The sequence below is a fragment of the Oreochromis aureus genome, unplaced genomic scaffold (genome assembly GCF_013358895.1).
Source record: "Oreochromis aureus strain Israel breed Guangdong unplaced genomic scaffold, ZZ_aureus HiC_scaffold_98, whole genome shotgun sequence".
Taxonomy (NCBI): domain Eukaryota; kingdom Metazoa; phylum Chordata; class Actinopteri; order Cichliformes; family Cichlidae; genus Oreochromis; species Oreochromis aureus.
Window position 1 is genome coordinate 45,695 of NW_024108996.1, and position 16,853 is coordinate 62,547.

General features: G+C 38.8%; 1 long non-coding RNA gene across 1 annotated transcript; it reads right to left on the reverse strand.

Moving 5' to 3' along the window:
- Window positions 1-7,774: 7,774 nt before the first annotated feature.
- Window positions 7,775-12,032, reverse strand: LOC120437340. The gene is made up of 3 exons (XR_005611038.1): window positions 11,999-12,032; window positions 9,740-9,766; window positions 7,775-8,171 (listed from the first exon to the last, which is right to left on the reverse strand). It is a non-coding gene; the product is annotated as an uncharacterized LOC120437340 (long non-coding RNA).
- Window positions 12,033-16,853: the final 4,821 nt, after the last annotated feature.

Consider the following 16,853-nt stretch of genomic DNA (forward strand, 5'->3'; position numbering starts at 1 on the left):
ACATGGTGTAGCCGTCCAAATGAAGACTGTCTGCAACAAAGGAGCCTTGAAGGTGAGACTCTGTGAGACACAAAACATCTGCTAAACACATTTCATGATGACTCTTGATGTCACTGATGTGAGATGGTAAACCCTCTGTATTGTGATGGATCAGTGTAAGAGTGTCAGGTCTGCTGGCTGTTTCTCTGACCTGAAGAAGAGGCATCATTTCCTCAACACTGGCTTGTCTCATGGTTTGGGCGCTGCAGTTACCTCGGGATTGGCGTAAATCTTTTTTCTCATCCAAGTCCTGCAAATAGAGTCCACTGAGAGACGTCACCCTGCTGAGAGCAACATAAGCCATACCTGGTTCAAAAATGTTCTTCATTGAAACTACAGCTGTCTGTGTTGTCAGACCCTGGGTTTTGTGGATTGTGCAGGCAAATGCTAGCTTTACAGGAAACTGTCTCGTGCCGCTCCTTTAAACTTCAGACTCTCCTCTGCTCTCTCAATGTAAACCAGATCATCAGATGCTGCATTAGCACTGCGGTTGTGTCTCATAGGCTGCCGGTTGTCCATTCTGAGCCCCAGTTTAATTATGTGTCCATCATTTTCAGATCTCACCACCTTTATCAGTATGCCAAAAGCACCATTGACCAAACCGTTTAGTGTGTCCAAGTTTCTGGTCAGCATCACTCGAGCTCCTTCAGCAACATTCAGGTTGTCGGGTAAATCATTTCTCCCACCTGTAAATGGTCTGTCTCTTCGTGCCATTCTGCCTGTACGTTTATCCTTCTGGAAATCGTCTGCAGTGATGATTATGATGTTTGAATGAAGCTTCTTGAGCGTATCTGTGTTGTGGGATTCAACATTCTTGTTGGTGGCATAAATGTGTAAGACCTCAATTGGACATTCTTCTGGTGCAGTCACAGCCTGTGACAACAAATCTCTGTCGCACTGAGAAAGCTCATCTGTCTTTTCTTTCAGTCTAATCCTGTTCAACATCTCTGCAAAGGCCACATCATCTTTCTGACGCATGATCTCGGTTAGAGTGATCATCTGAAAATGTTCCTGCCATAGGTCAATCTGTTCTGGATCATAAACACAGAGAGGTTTAGACTGTCGCACTGGTGGCAGCTGGTAAAAATCTCCAACAGCTAAAACTGACATTCCACCAAAAGGTCTCTGAGTGCCTTTGATTTGCTTCAGTCTTGCATCCACATAGGCGAAAAGGGGTTTTGAAACCATTGAAATCTCATCAATAACAATAATTTCAGCATTCATCAGTTCAGATCTGACTTCATCCAGTTGGTTACCAAGTCCTTGAATGGGTGGTTTCAGACTCCTGGGTAGTTTGAGTAGAGAATGTAATGTAGAGCCATTGATAGAAAAAGCTGCTGTACCGGTAAATGAAGTCAGTAAAACAGTTGGATTTGATATGTCAGCTTCTTCTGCATTAGCAGGCAGTCTGCTCAGGATCTTTGATGCTTCAGAGTGAATGCATTTAATCAGATGTGACTTTCCAGTTCCTGCACCACCGTTGACATACAAGAAAAATGGATCTGGGTTTAAATCACAAACTCGCTGAATATACCAGTCTCTAATGGCATAGAACACGCAGGCCTGCTTCTGGTTCAGATTCTGATACATTACACGTACCACAGCTGGATCGACTGCAGGTTGTTCTCTGATGGCTCTGATCTCTGTTACAGCATCAGACTGACGACTGTAGTCGGGGACATTCTCCTGTTCGTTCTCATCATCAGAATGTCTCTCAGGAAGATTCTCATCACATTGTAGCCTCACAACTTCAGATTCAGGAGCAAGATTACACCATTCATCAATCACAACATCCCTATTTTGTTCAAACTCTTCCAGTGCACTCTCAATATCCTCAGAGTTCTTCTCATACTTGTCTTTATTTCTCTTCACAACCCTTTTCACAGACTCACTGTGGTCTGAACATGGAAGTCGCACAAAACCTGAGTTGTAGAAGGACTGATAGGTTTGGAACCCTTGTGGTTTCAGTTCCTGCTCTGATCTGTGTGGAAGGTAAAGTCTCAACAGTCGACCATAATATTGCTCAGGATCTTTTTCCTGTGAACAGTGGTAATACCTGATTATAGCTGGTTTATCATTCTTTCGCCTTTGTACAAATCCAAGCTGGTTTAGAAGAGGAAGCACATCTTTTCCTTCATTTGGACCACTCACCAACCGGCACAGGGCAGCAAAATCAGCCAGGGACATTTCCTCATATTCTGGTGTCTCAGGTCTGCATTTGTATTTATCAGTCAAACTTGTCATCCAAATATTACAACTGTCGTGTGTTGTGGTTTCCAGATAGCTCATCGGGCGACTCATTTTTACCGGGTTATCATCTGTTGATACAAATACAACACTGCGGGAACATTTTTTCATTTTTAGGCCACAGACTCGAGTCACACACTCCTGTGCACTGATTTCTCTCTTTTTTGAATAAGCCTGCATCACAGCTCTCATTTCATCACATTCATTGACCGTGTTCTTTGCAGAGTTATCAATAACTGTCTTCAGGTATTCAGAGAGGCCAGATTCTTTCTTCGTTATATATTTACAGAGGTATTCTACACATGAATAGGCATTCAAAATGAACGAGACATCTAAATTGGAGTTCCAGGCTTCAAGCAGGTCTGGGTTGTAATTGTTAATCCAACAGTCCTTTGGGTCACGTTTCAGAATCAGCGCCGTTTTCTTGTTTATGTCTTGGAGGCATTGTTCATACTCATTCATTGGCAAGTTGCATCGTGACAGAATCTGCTATGGTGGTGAGAGAAGCAGCTTCAGGTTCCTTCAGCAGGTTCAACAAAGGTCTGAGTTTGGCTTTTGCAGCTTCAGTGTCTGAATCCTCATCCTGTCTCACAATCATTGTTCTTGTGGATGGTGGTTTTGGAAACCCAAATCTACAACCAGAGTTCACACTCTTAAAGCATGTTTTTGTGTGGTTTTTGCTGTGCTTTTGCAGTTCAGTGACTTTTTTGTGCAGTTCAGGCTGTTTTTCTGGATCAGGGAGTTGAGCTGAGATGTATCTGTCCACAAAGTCACAGACAGTTTGGTCATCATCCACATCTACTTCTACCTTTTCTCTAATCCACAGCAACATGTGTATATGTGGACTGCCTCTGTGCTGGAACTCAACTCTGTAAAAGTAATCAATGATTTCACCAAGGGGCTGTGCAGGAGAAAAAAGCAAATCTCTGAACAAAGCCTCAACACGCTTATCAAACATTCGCATGGTGGTTACTGGATTTGATCTTAGAATTTCACACTTTTCTGACCAGTCCAGGGCTTCAAAATCAACCTCTTCACCTTGCTGTCTCTTTATTGCTTGAATCACTTCAGGCCATCTCATCTCAGCAGCAGAGAAAGTGACAAAGAACTGAGGTGTTCCTATTTGACGAAGCATACTGAATAGATCTTTGGTGGTTTTCTGCCAGTAAGCTGGAGTTCCTCTGAGTGGCTGCATGAATCTGATTGCATCTTTATTTCTTACCAGCTTCTCTACCTCTGTCTTACTTTGTAACATTCCTGATGTGATTTTGCGTCCATCTTTGGTCATAGTTTTACCTTTCCTTAGCTGTATTGTCATGCTGGAATTGGCCAAGTGTATTTCAGTGACAAACTGTGAGAAAAATAGATAATTTGTGTCTTTAGCAAATCTTGCATCAATGTTGAAAAGCCTTGACTTGAAGTAAGCACTTGGTGTGAGTTTAAGACGTCTCTTTTCATCCAGTGTATTTTGCCCAGTAGGAAACTGCACAGGAAATGCCATGGCTTCCAAATGAGGAGTTCTGAAGAAGCTAACAGGACTGTTTCTTTCTGCAGGAGCCACACAATATGTGTTATCAGTGAAACAGAGAATCTCTTCTGAAATGTCTACAGGCTGCAGACAACTTTCTAGAGCAAAACCTCCGTTGTTCAAATCACTTTCTGGTTCCTCTGGATTTTGTTCCTCTGGTTGTTCATCACAGGATTGCATATTAACATCTTGATCACTTTCAGACTCAGTTTCACTCAAAAGGGCCTCTTTTTCATAGTTGTCAATTTCCATTAAATCTGCTTCATCATAATCATCACTTCCCATGCTGGCTTCATCACTGCTGTCATCATCAGGTAATGTTGGATCACAAAGCAATGCATCATCTCTGATAACAATATCTGTGTACTGTGGATGAATCTGTTTCAGTTTACGCAGGGCTTGGATCAGTTTAGACCAGGTGACAGTCTGGAACAGCTGATGGCCTTTGTAGCACAGTCGTCTTTTCAGCTTGATCCTCATTATCTGTGACTGGTTTCTGAGCCTAGGTAAACAGTCAACTGTTTGTTGGACTTCAGATGGTACACACACCACATTACCACGTATGAGTCTTTGTCTGCCCTTTGGAAGAGGAATAATCTTTGCAAATGGTATGCATTTGGCAATCAGATGTCTCTCCAGAATGTTGAGATCACACAGTTCAGCTGGGATATCCTGCAGTTCTAAACCATTAACAGCAGCAAGCCTTGGCATGCGTCCACTTTTGAGGGAACTGTGACACGTGTGACAGATATACTCCTTTTTTCTCTCAACAGGAAAGCTGCAGTGATCATTACATGCTTCATCACACACATGAACAAATTTACCAGTTAGACACTGCTGAGCTACAGTTTGGTGTTTTGAGTAATTTTCTCTTTTGCAGATTTTCACCTGATTAGGAAAAGAAGCTTTTAGACAAACAGTACAAACATAAGATGGTGCTGATTTAATGTTTGATCTGAAACGAGATATGGCCTCATTCATTAAAGTGTTATCTGGATTAGACTGTAAACTTTCAGCTGGCCGATGCATCTGACGATATTTTCTTTTTATGTTCATTGCACATCTGATATTATGCATCTGTCTAAAAGAAAAGCACTTCCAATATTTTACTCCCATTCGTTCTCTCATATTGTCCTTGTGTTGCTGCTGAAATTGTCTCTCTTCTCCATAACGTTTCGTGATGTAAGATCGTTTTTTCTGTTGAAATTCTTCACTTTCTTTGTAAAGATTATGTATATATGACCTCATGTAAGCTTTATGTTTCTCTCTGAATTCAGCACAAGTTCTATAAGTTCTTCTTATACGATCTTTCTGCTGTTCTCTGACTTTGGTAGACTCTCTGTATGCTCTTCTCATACGTTCCTTCTGCTTTTCTCTGAATATAGGAGACTCTGTATATGTTCTTCTCATACGTTCCTTCTGCTTTTCTCTGAATATAGGAGACTCTGTATATGTTCTTCTCATACGTTCCTTCTGCTTGTCTCTGAATATAGGATTGTCTTTATACATCCTTATTACACGTTCTCTTTTTCTCTCTCGAATTTGAGCACTTTCTCTATAGAGCCTTCTCATTTGCTCCTTTTGTTTTTCCTTACAAACATCCCTTTCTCTATAGATCTTTCTGAAATGTTCTCTCTGTTTCTCTCTATATGTAGCATTTAGTTTATATAAATTATTTTTGTACACACGCTTCTTCTGTCTGTGATCAGGATCATGGGATTTACTGGAATTTTCCTTCCTTTGTGGTAGTTGTTCTTGGGACAATAATCTTCTCATCAGTTTTTGCCTTAAGTGTTTATTACATTTCAGCAGTTTACTTGCAATTTCCTGTGTTTTCTTAATTGAACAGGAGGCAGTGTTTGAATCATTCTGAGGAACATAATCTGATATTATCTGAGTTTTGTCCACAGAAGATGCATTGACTTCTTTTTCTGAATAATAATCAGTTGGACAATTGTTGTCAGTAGCACTTGAATAATCCAATCTGGATGATGTGACTTCAGTGGTTAAAGTGCCGGTCGTATTTTTCTGTGTTTGCTCAGTGGATGTTTTGGAGTTTAATTTATGAACAGGTTCATTTAAAGCTGCTGCTGGAGCACTTGTAGCAGGTTGTCTGTTTTCAGTGGTTTGATTATTACCTCGTAGGACAGCAGCGTTTTCACTGTGAAACTCGACAGGCTGTAGCTCATAAGTGCAGGTTGGTGCGATGCTAAACCTTCGGTACAAGCATTTGATCCTGTCAATCATGTCGTTAAGACGTGTGAATTTTAACATAACTGCAGTTCCACCACTTACACCTAGGGACATTGGCATTCCTGTAGACTTACGTGGGTGAGGGTCAAAGTATGCGTATTCACCTGAAGTCAGCCTGCAAACTGCGATCACTGTTCCTCCCATGACTAGCAAAGCGTAGCGAACGTCTGAAGCCAAACACTGTAGTCCCTGTTCAAGGCTCGGAAGATTATCTGTACCATCAAATATGCCGTAACGAGCAAACTGAGACATATCCACTTGATACTCGTGTCTGCGGCTGGTGACCACTGTGGGAAGCTCATCACAGGCTAGAAACACGCTGTTCACAAACCTCTTTCTGGCATCTGAATACACAGCATGGCCTTTGTCCAACACACGGTTAAGATCTGCTCTGGTAATGAATTCATCCTCGTGTAAGAATGACAGGAAAACCAAACTGTTAGCCATGCATTGCTGATTCCTGTACTTCCCATACTTAGCAGAGGCCTGGCTTCGGGACGCACAGATGCTACTCACTCGTGGACGAGTTTCACTGTTTGTAACCTGTACATGAGACGGTCCTGGAGCTTCTCCATCATGCTGCGTTTGCACAGTTACCTGGGGTTCAGTCTGGATTACCTGCTGTACTTTAGCATCTGGCACACATGATGATGATGATGAGCGAACACCTCTCTTTACCACATCTGCATAAGACACTGCAGCTGTCTGAGCACTGCTCTGCACTTCTGGACTGGGAATAGTTGTAACAGACACCTTTACCTGCCCACCGGTCTGAGAAACATTTACCTGTTCCTTCTCCTTTTGCCATCTAAGCTTCTGGGACTGCGACCTTTGACCTTTCCTTGGCATTTTGTGCAAGTACAAACTGGCCCTTATATGTATTTATACACAAATGTAAACAAAATTCAACCTGTATACACTGAAAAACTAATGACTCCTCAAGTTTCTATTAAATGGAGAAATGTAAAACTATACAAATGGTAAAGTGTTCTTATAACTATGTAATTGATGTAAAAGGCTGACTTAAATACAAACTCAATATAAAAGTTATTGAAAGTTCTTTACAAACTGTTTTATTGTAGCTTTTTCAAAAACTGTATATTATTACTTCTATTTTTTTAACCAGACTGGATAACAAATAGGTCTATACTTCTGTAAAGTAATATGCAGAATAAATTTCAACAATCAACAGGCTATAATAAAACTCTTAGCTTTTAAATAGACTTTGTGTAAAACTTTCAGATATCTAAAATTTAAAGCAAGTATAAGGAGCTGTGATGGTGTGGTGATCAGATGACAGGCGATGAGGATTCTTCAGCTGGATGTTCTGCAGCAGTCAGGAAACAGGAAGTCTGGGTCCTCAGGGCAGCCTCTAGATGACAATTGTAACTGAATACTTACACTGAGTAACAGAAATGTCCCTAAATAATAATAGTATAACCCTACTATAGTCAAATGTTACTGACAATGAAACAGACTAGCAAAATGTATCTGAAGTTATCTAATTTAATATTTTTGTGAATACAGCAGTCTGAATGTGTCGTATAAAATAACAAGTTTATCTTATTACAAAAAACCTTTAAGGTGTAAATTTTATATAATGTATCAAAGTAATTGCACCTCTAAGCCAAACTATCAGTGTTTATTCCAAAGTGTTCCAAGTAAAAATATGTAGATTAAATAAATTACAAATCTACAGCTGTGTAATAGTTTCTACTGTACTGTAATTCTACTATTGTAATTTCAACTTTCTACTTGTAATTTCCAGCAAAAAGACTGGATGTGAGAGAGTTTAACGATAGGAAAGAAGGAGCAGTGAGAGCAGAGATCTCTCAGAATTCTGTAACAGATCGATGAAGTACTGGTAACTTCAATTTCCCAAAAATTGGGGCCATGTCAAAACTTGATTTCGCCAGACAAAACTTGATTCCATTCAAAATTTGATTCCAGTTAAAAACGTGATTTTTGATAACTTAGATAGAGCTTGTGGGATAGAGTGAAGCAAGATAGAACGGCTTGTCAAAATAGATAGAGTGGGGAGAGTGATAGGACAGACTGAATGGCTTGTTAATGATAGAGGGAGAGAGCTTCTGCAGCAGGTCACCTGTAAGACACAAAGGGACTGGAATTAGACACATTTCCAGTAAAGCTGGCTTTACTGTATTTTTCGGACAATAAGGCACACTTAAAATCTTTAATGTTCTCAAAAATAGACTGAGCGCCTTATGTATTCATTCTGGCTGTGCTTACCGACTTCAAACCAATTCTATGTGGGACACGGCGCTGCAAAATCTCTCAAAATGTTGTAGTACAACTTTGGTAAGCTACCGTAGTTAGGAGCCTCGCGGTGTAATTCGCACTGTGCTTGAACATAATATTATGCTGTGTGTGTGTGTGTGTGTGTGTGTGTGTGTGTGTGTGTGTGTGTGTGTGTGTGTGTATAAGGACCTGGCAACTGTTAAGAGCCATGCTTACGAAGCAGGTTTAAAACTGATCAGCTCATGAAGAATTTGATGGATTTGTGGAAGAGGAATAAACTGAAAAAGTGAATGTGTCGTTCTGTATTTTATGTGTTACAACTGAACAATGTTGCGGATTATTGTGAATGAGTTGAATACAGCTTGAATTATCTGGCTGTTTTGTTTGGCTTAATGTACCTTATGTTTAAAAAACAGACCTGTTCATTGCCCTTATGCCTTATAATCTGAAAAATACAGTGCATATTGGACTGAACGACAATGTTTAACAAATGGTGGTGGAACTGATATAATGACATTTTTGCATTCTGTTAACACAATAAAAACAAACAGTGTATTGACTGAAACCAAGATGTGCTGCAACAGTTACTGTAAATATTATATGGTCCAAACAAACCTACACACTGACATTAGAGCAGTCAGTTTCAGGCTCCCTGCTTTGCATTAACCTTACATCCGGTCAACTCAAATTTATTGATTCACTGGCCAAAAAGAAGACAAATCATTTCTCACATTTGCCTAAAAACATCTTGATGATCACCAAGAGCTGTGCTGACTCACTGCACTAAACTGAGTCTCCTACAGTGAGAGACGAATTTCAGAAAAACACCAGCATTAAAGTCCAACATGATGCTGTTACTGTGATGGTCCAGAGTTCCTTTACTACTTCAGGACCTGCATCATGCCGTCAGGTCCTGAGCTTCAGATTAATCATACTTGGGATTCACAGCAGGAAACTGATGAGTTGATCCAAAACGCACAAGGAACTCTGAACAAACAAAACTCTTGGTGCAGACTAATCAGATTCTGGACTTCAATGAAATTGAGAATTTAACATGACTTGAAAACCTTATATTGGACCTTAATGAAACAAAATCTGTCCAAAATCCCCCCAGTGATGCAAATCAGTCATTAATAGTTACTGTAAATGCTTGATGGTACTTGTTGCTATCAGGGCTATTAGACTGGCTTTTAGACTGCAACATGTTTTTACATTAGACCAGGTTGTTCTGGTTTGATTTTCTGTGCTTCATAAACAGAATCATCACCGTCACACTGCTTTTTGTATTTATCCAGGTTATCCTTGTTAGATGATTTGAAACATTTAAACGTGAAAAAAAAAACATAAACAAACTAAATCTGCAAGGAAGAAAGTCTTTTCCCAGCACTGGACCTCAGACAAACCTTTACTTACCAGACTTGAGACGATCAGATCAGCAGTCTAAAGAAAGGAAACAATACATCAGATCACTGTTCAATGATTCAGACAGTTGAGCCTCTTCACACACAATCCAGTTTACTGTGACATAAAATAACTAGTAAAATCCTAAATTTCTTCAAGCTTTTATGAACACTAGCTGCAGAGTCTCACATGGCTATAACGTGTAATAAAAGCATTCATACTACAGGGAGTGCAGAATTATTAGGCAAGTTGTATTTTTGAGGAATAATTTTATTATTGAACAACAACCATGTTCTCAATGAACCCAAAACACTCATTAATATCAAAGCTGAATGTTTGTGGAAGTAGTTTTTAGTTTGTTTTTAGTTTTAGCTATTTTAGGGGGATATCTGTGTGTGCAGGTGACTATTACTGTGCATAATTATTAGGCAACTTAACAAAAAACAAATATATACCCATTTCAATTATTTATTTTTACCAGTGAAACCAATATAACATCTCCACATTCACAAATATACATTTCTGACATTCAAAAACAAAACAAAAACAAATCAGCGACCAATATAGCCACCTTTCTTTGCAAGGACACTCAAAAGCCTGCCATCCATGGATTCTGTCAGTGTTTTGATCTGTTCACCATCAACATTGCATGCAGCAGCAACCACAGCCTCCCAGACACTGTTCAGAGAGGTGTACTGTTTTCCCTCCTTGTAAATCTCACATTTGATGATGGACCACAGGTTCTCAATGGGGTTCAGATCAGGTGAACAAGGAGGCCATGTCATTAGTTTTTCTTCTTTTATACCCTTTCTTGCCAGCCACGCTGTGGAGTACTTGGACGCGTGTGATGGAGCATTGTCCTGCATGAAAATCATGTTTTTCTTGAAGGATGCAGACTTCTTCCTGTACCACTGCTTGAAGAAGGTGTCTTCCAGAAACTGGCAGTAGGACTGGGAGTTGAGCTTGACTCCATCCTCAACCCGAAAAGGCCCCACAAGCTCATCTTTGATGATACCAGCCCAAACCAGTACTCCACCTCCACCTTGCTGGCGTCTGAGTGGGACTGGAGCTCTCTGCCCTTTACCAATCCAGCCACGGGCCCATCCATCTGGCCCATCAAGACTCACTCTCATTTCATCAGTCCATAAAACCTTAGAAAAATCAGTCTTGAGATATTTCTTGGCCCAGTCTTGATGTTTCAGCTTGTGTGTCTTGTTCAGTGGTGGTCGTCTTTCAGCCTTTCTTACCTCGGCCATGTCTCTGAGTATTGCACACCTTGTGCTTTTGGGCACTCCAGTGATGTTGCAGCTCTGAAATATGGCCAAACTGGTGGCAAGTGGCATCTTGGCAGCTGCACGCTTGACTTTTCTCAGTTCATGGGCAGTTATTTTGTGCCTTGGTTTTTCCACACGCTTCTTGCGACCCTGTTGACTATTTTGAATGAAACGCTTGATTGTTCGATGATCACGCTTCCGAAGCTTTGCAATTTTAAGACTGCTGCATCCCTCTGCAAGATATCTCACTATTTTTGACTTTTCTGAGCCTGTCAAGTCCTTCTTTTGACCCATTTTGCCAAAGGAAAGGAGGTTGCCTAATAATTATGCACACCTGATATAGGGTGTTGATGTCATTAGACCACACCCCTTCTCATTACAGAGATGCACATCACCTAATATCCTTAATTGGTAGTAGGCTTTCGAGCCTATACAGCTTGGAGTAAGACAACATGCATGAAGAGGATGATGTGGACAAAATACTCATTTGCCTAATAATTCTGCACTCCCTGTACAGAAGTGAAAAGAATAGGCTCCAATATTTGTTGTCACAAATGCAGGATATACCTGTTGGAAGGAATATTTATGTATTTTGCAATATTTCCCTTTTTGCCAACATTTCTATTTAATTTTCAAACACACTGTATTCACTAAATAATTAATAAACTAATTTTAACTTATAGCATAAATAGAGAACACGCTGACTTTAATATACCAAACACTGTGCACTCACAGCTCTAGTTCTCTTAGTTTTTTTCTCATTTCTTAAGTGCTTAAAATCAGACATAAACGGGCTATTAAATTTCAGGGACATTTTCAGGGACAGTCAGAGGTCCTGTGTGGGGGCTTTGCTGCTTCAGATTACAAATCCTGAACATTTGTTTTTGCCCATCAGTAAATGGATGTCACAAAAAGCAAAACTACTGTATGTAAATTGTCAGACATGCTATACAATGACAGTGTCATATTGCTTCAGTTATAATCACTGTTTACTTACCAGCAAAGGCAAAACCAAAGATCTGTTTCAATCTCTGTAACAAAAGACAAAGAACAAAAATACAGCGTCGGTCAATACTGCTTTATTAATTTTAATTATAATAATAATTTAATAATAATAATACTAATTTAATTTTAATACTTTCGGTAGTCAAAAAGATTCAGTTAACTTCTGTGTTTACTACAGCTGGAATACAAACAACTCTCCTCTGTTTTCTTTGTCCGCACCCTAATAAAGATGATCATCTTCATAAAGGTAATATGTAGTTTTATCCATTTGCAATAAGCCACACAAGTTTCTTAGTCATGTAATGCTCCAATATTTAGGTTCGATTACTTAAGAGAGTAGATATCGTAACCAATGATTTGCAACACCTAGCACTGCACACTTTATCAAATGGTGATGTCACAATTTAAAAGTAGGCAACAATCACAAATGATAGCTTGTATGGAATGTTTGTAGGCTTTAACATTTGAGGTGGCCTGCATTCAAATTCTATTAACACAAAAACAAACAGAGTCTATAAACTTACACCAAGATGTGCTGCTACAATAACTTACTGTAAATATTATATGGTCCAACAATACCAACACACTGAGGTTAGAGCAGACAGTTTCAGGCCACCTACTTAAAATTTATGCCACATCACATGTTCCTTAATCCCCAAAGTTCTCAAATCCCCGTTTCTGTGTGTACTTACCTGGGACAACAGTACATCATAATATCTGGGCACACAGAAACAGGGATTTGAGATCCGTTCTTTATAAAAGTAAACAATACTTTATTCAGTATGACTTTTGGCAAAATGAGAAATTTGGAGATGAATGGTTCCTACAAAGCAGTTTCTACATATTTCAGTCACATTTGGGGTATGTTTAATACACAGCCATAACCACTCCACTAAATCTAGGACGTACTTATAATGGCAGATTTAAAGGCCTAATTAAAAATGTAGTATGGTAAATGGACTGGTTCTTATATAGCGCTTTTCTACTCTTCTGAGCACTCAAAGCGCTTTATAAAACTTGTACATTCACCCATTCGCACATTTCTCCTAAGTGCTTCCTAACTGACATTCACACACATTCATACTCCGATGGACGCATCAGAGAGCAACTTGGGGTTAGTACTTTGCCCAAGGATATTTGGCATGCAGACTAGGGGAAGCCAGGAATCAAACCACCAACCTTCCAATCAGTAGATGACCTGCTCTACCACCTGAGCTACAGCTACCTATGTATGATGATAATTTCTTCGTAGATCTGTATCTGTGCTTTTGATTTTTTCCAGTCATCACCAAAATCTTTAATTAAAAGACTAATTGAAAGAGCAGTTTTCAGACAGTCACTTAATTATTGAAGGGAAAGAAGCTTTTGAAATCCACAAGGCCCTACTTGAAGACGTAATTGTACCTAAACTGCTGTTCATGAGCTGCTCTAATGTGAAAAAATATGTGCTGCTACAATAACCTACCGACCTCTGTAGGTCTGGAAATGTTTACACAGACTTAAATTTTGATGATCACCAATAGCTGTGCTCACTCACAGCACTACACTGGACCTCCTATAATGAGAAACATTTCCCAGCACTGCACCTCAGAAGAACCTTTACTTACCAGACTTGAGACGATCAGATCAGCAGTCTAGAGAAAGGAAACAATTCATCAGATCACTGTTTGATGATTCAGACTGTTGAGCCTCTTCACACACAATCCAATTTACTGTGACACAAATTAACTAGTAAAATCCTCAATTACTTTAAGCTTTTTTTTTAGTCTAAAGAAGAGATAATTGAACTGTGTGGTCTCACATGGCTATAGCAAGTGTAATAAAAGCATTAATACTACAGAAATGCAAAGAATAGGCACCAATATTTGTTGGCACAAGTGCAGGACACACCAAATATTTCCTACACAGAAGCCTTGTGGCTCCAACATTTCCTAAAATACATGTAAATATTAACATGTTACAATAACAGAGGTGCAGAATGCTTTGTGATTAAAATGAAATGTCTTAAAAATATGACACTACAAAGTCCTTTCATTGTACCAGTTGCTAGGAATATTTATGTATTTTGCAATGTCCCTTTTTGGCAACATTTCTATTTAATTTCAAAACACATTATATTCACTAAATAAGTAATAAACTAATTAGACACACTGGCTGTAATGTATCTAACAATGTCCACTCACACCTCTGGTTCTCTTAGTTTTTAGTATTGCTTAACTGTTAAAGCTATTACTTATACCGAGTCAGGCAAAGTACTTCTACAGTGTTCTGACTTTAAAGTAATACATCAGCATAATTTGAGAGGCAATATAAATCAATACCTGTGCAGCTCTTAAGTGTTTGAGCAACCACTTATACTGACTCCCCTAAAACACTTTCATTGTTTTGTCTGCTACTTAAATCCACAAACATAAGGAGGAAATGAACAACTGTATAAAGACATCTGACATTTAACTATGTTTGGATTCAATAAGCCATGAAAAATTTAAATCATACATAAATGGGCTATTAAACTATGGGACATTTTCAGGGACAGTCAGAGGCCCTGTGTGGGGGCTTTGCTGCTACAGGTCACAAATCCTGTGTTTTCGCCAATCAGTAAATGGAAACATATCACAAAAAGTCAAACTACTGTATGTAAGTTGCCAAATGTGCTACACAATGCCAGGTTTATACTGCTTCAGTTACAATCACTGTTTACTTACCAGCAAAGGAAAAACCAAAGATCTCTGTAACAAAAGACAAAGCACAAAAATACAGAATGAGACAACTCAAATCAGCATCAGAGTCAATACTACATCACTCTGTGTAGTCCAAAAGATTCAGTACACTTCTTTGTTTACCACAGCAACAAACAACTCACCAGTTTTTTCTACACCTTATTAAAGATTACTGTCTTCATTAAGGTAATATGTGGTTTCATCCATTTGTAATAAGCCACACAAGTTTCTCAGTTATGTGATAGCTCTATTAGTTTGGTGCTATTAGATAACACAGTAGATTTAATAAGCAGTGATTTGCACACTTTATCAAATTCTGACATCACAATTTCAAAGCATGAACAATCATAAATGAAAGCTTGGGTGATATATTTGTAGGCTTCAACATTTGAGTTGGTCTGCATTCAAATTCTGCTTCCTAAAAATATTATCACCTGCACACAGTATAATTTAATATGATGTTGTTTTAAATATCTACACATCATATTTATAATATTAATGGCGCACTGCTGCATTTTATTTATTTGAAGGTGGCCTTTTTTATATTTCATTAATCTTTCACAAAGTGAGAAGTCAAACAGAGCTGCAGGTGTAGGTTTAACTTAAAAAAACCAAAAAAACAACCTGCACAAACAAGTGTTTGTTAAACGGTTCTTAAAATTTAACTAAAAAAATAAAATAAATTAATTAAAAAAATTCTTCTTGTTAAGAGATGTTATTATTCTTATATTATGTGTTTTATCCTCACTCTCTCTCTCCCTTCTGTTAATTAACCCACAAAACAAACACACACTGGCACAGGCACGTGACTCTTTTTCTCCCGGCTTTCAGTCAGAGGTGGTAAAATGGCTCCTTTGAAGTTGCCGACCCTGCTGCTTCAGCAGCTAATCAGTGGTTCTAAAATGGCGGCTCATTACCTTACAACCTAAAGAATGAGGCCGTTTTAACTGACCGATTTGTGAAGAGGAGAACTAACTTCAGCTTCCCTAAGAGACTCAGAAACACTAACACACCGAATGAACCAAATACAACACAATAACTGTATTAAAATCAAATGAACCATATTCATTTCACACTGGGCCTATAGGAGCTAGGCGTTAGCGCTTAGGTTGTTAGGGCTAGCATATCAAACACTCCTTTTAAATACTAAAATTACAACGTTTCACTAAAAAAGCAGCCATTGTGTTACTTTAACATGACTTATACTTCGACTGGCTTCATAAGTCACTAACAACAACTCGGTAAATCACTCAAACAGCTTATAGACATTTTATTTCAGAGAAGAGAAAAAGAGAAGCAGGCTTACCGGCAGGGATCGAGCAGAGAGTGGGCGGAGATTCAGGAGTCAGCCAGAGACGTAAAAAAGAGGCATTCACGGGTAGTGGGAAACTTTGGCATTACACAAAATTGGCATTGAAAACGTGAAAAAATATATGTAAATTTAAATATTATTATACTAGATTTTTTTGCAACAAAAACAACTAGCAGAAATTTAATTCTATAAATGTAATAAATGTTTCAAACAGGATTCTTTGAATTTGAAATAATGGTTAAAACACATAAATAAACATAAGGTCATTATGTTAAAATGTACTGTATTATGATAAATTTATTTAACTGACTGCAGTAATAAGAACAGTCTTCTTCTGAACACCAACACCAAGGAGCTGGTGTTGGTGATCGCCAAAGCATCCGCACAGGACAGTAGGAGCTGCAGAGGCTCACCTCACTGCTCTGCAGGACTCAAGAGGTTCAGGAGGTCCTTTAACCCCACTGCCATGAGACTTTTTAACAGTGACTCCTGACATGTTCATTGCACATTTATTTCTTTTTTTCTAATACATAGTGGTTGTAATCATATAAATTCTGACCTAAATGGACTTGCACCCACTTGTTCACCCACAGTGCGGTAAAGCTACAGCGTGGACAGCTACAGTGAGGTAAAGCTGTGGCTGTCTCCAACAAGACTCTTCAGTGAAGGTTTTAAAGACAACCATCTAAACTATAGCCTTAACAGTTACAGTTTCTGAATCCACATGTTAATGTAAAAATCATATTTGTAAGAAAAATCGGTTTCATAGAGTGGAAACCTGTTAATACACAAAGACTTGTTCTGAACTATCAGTA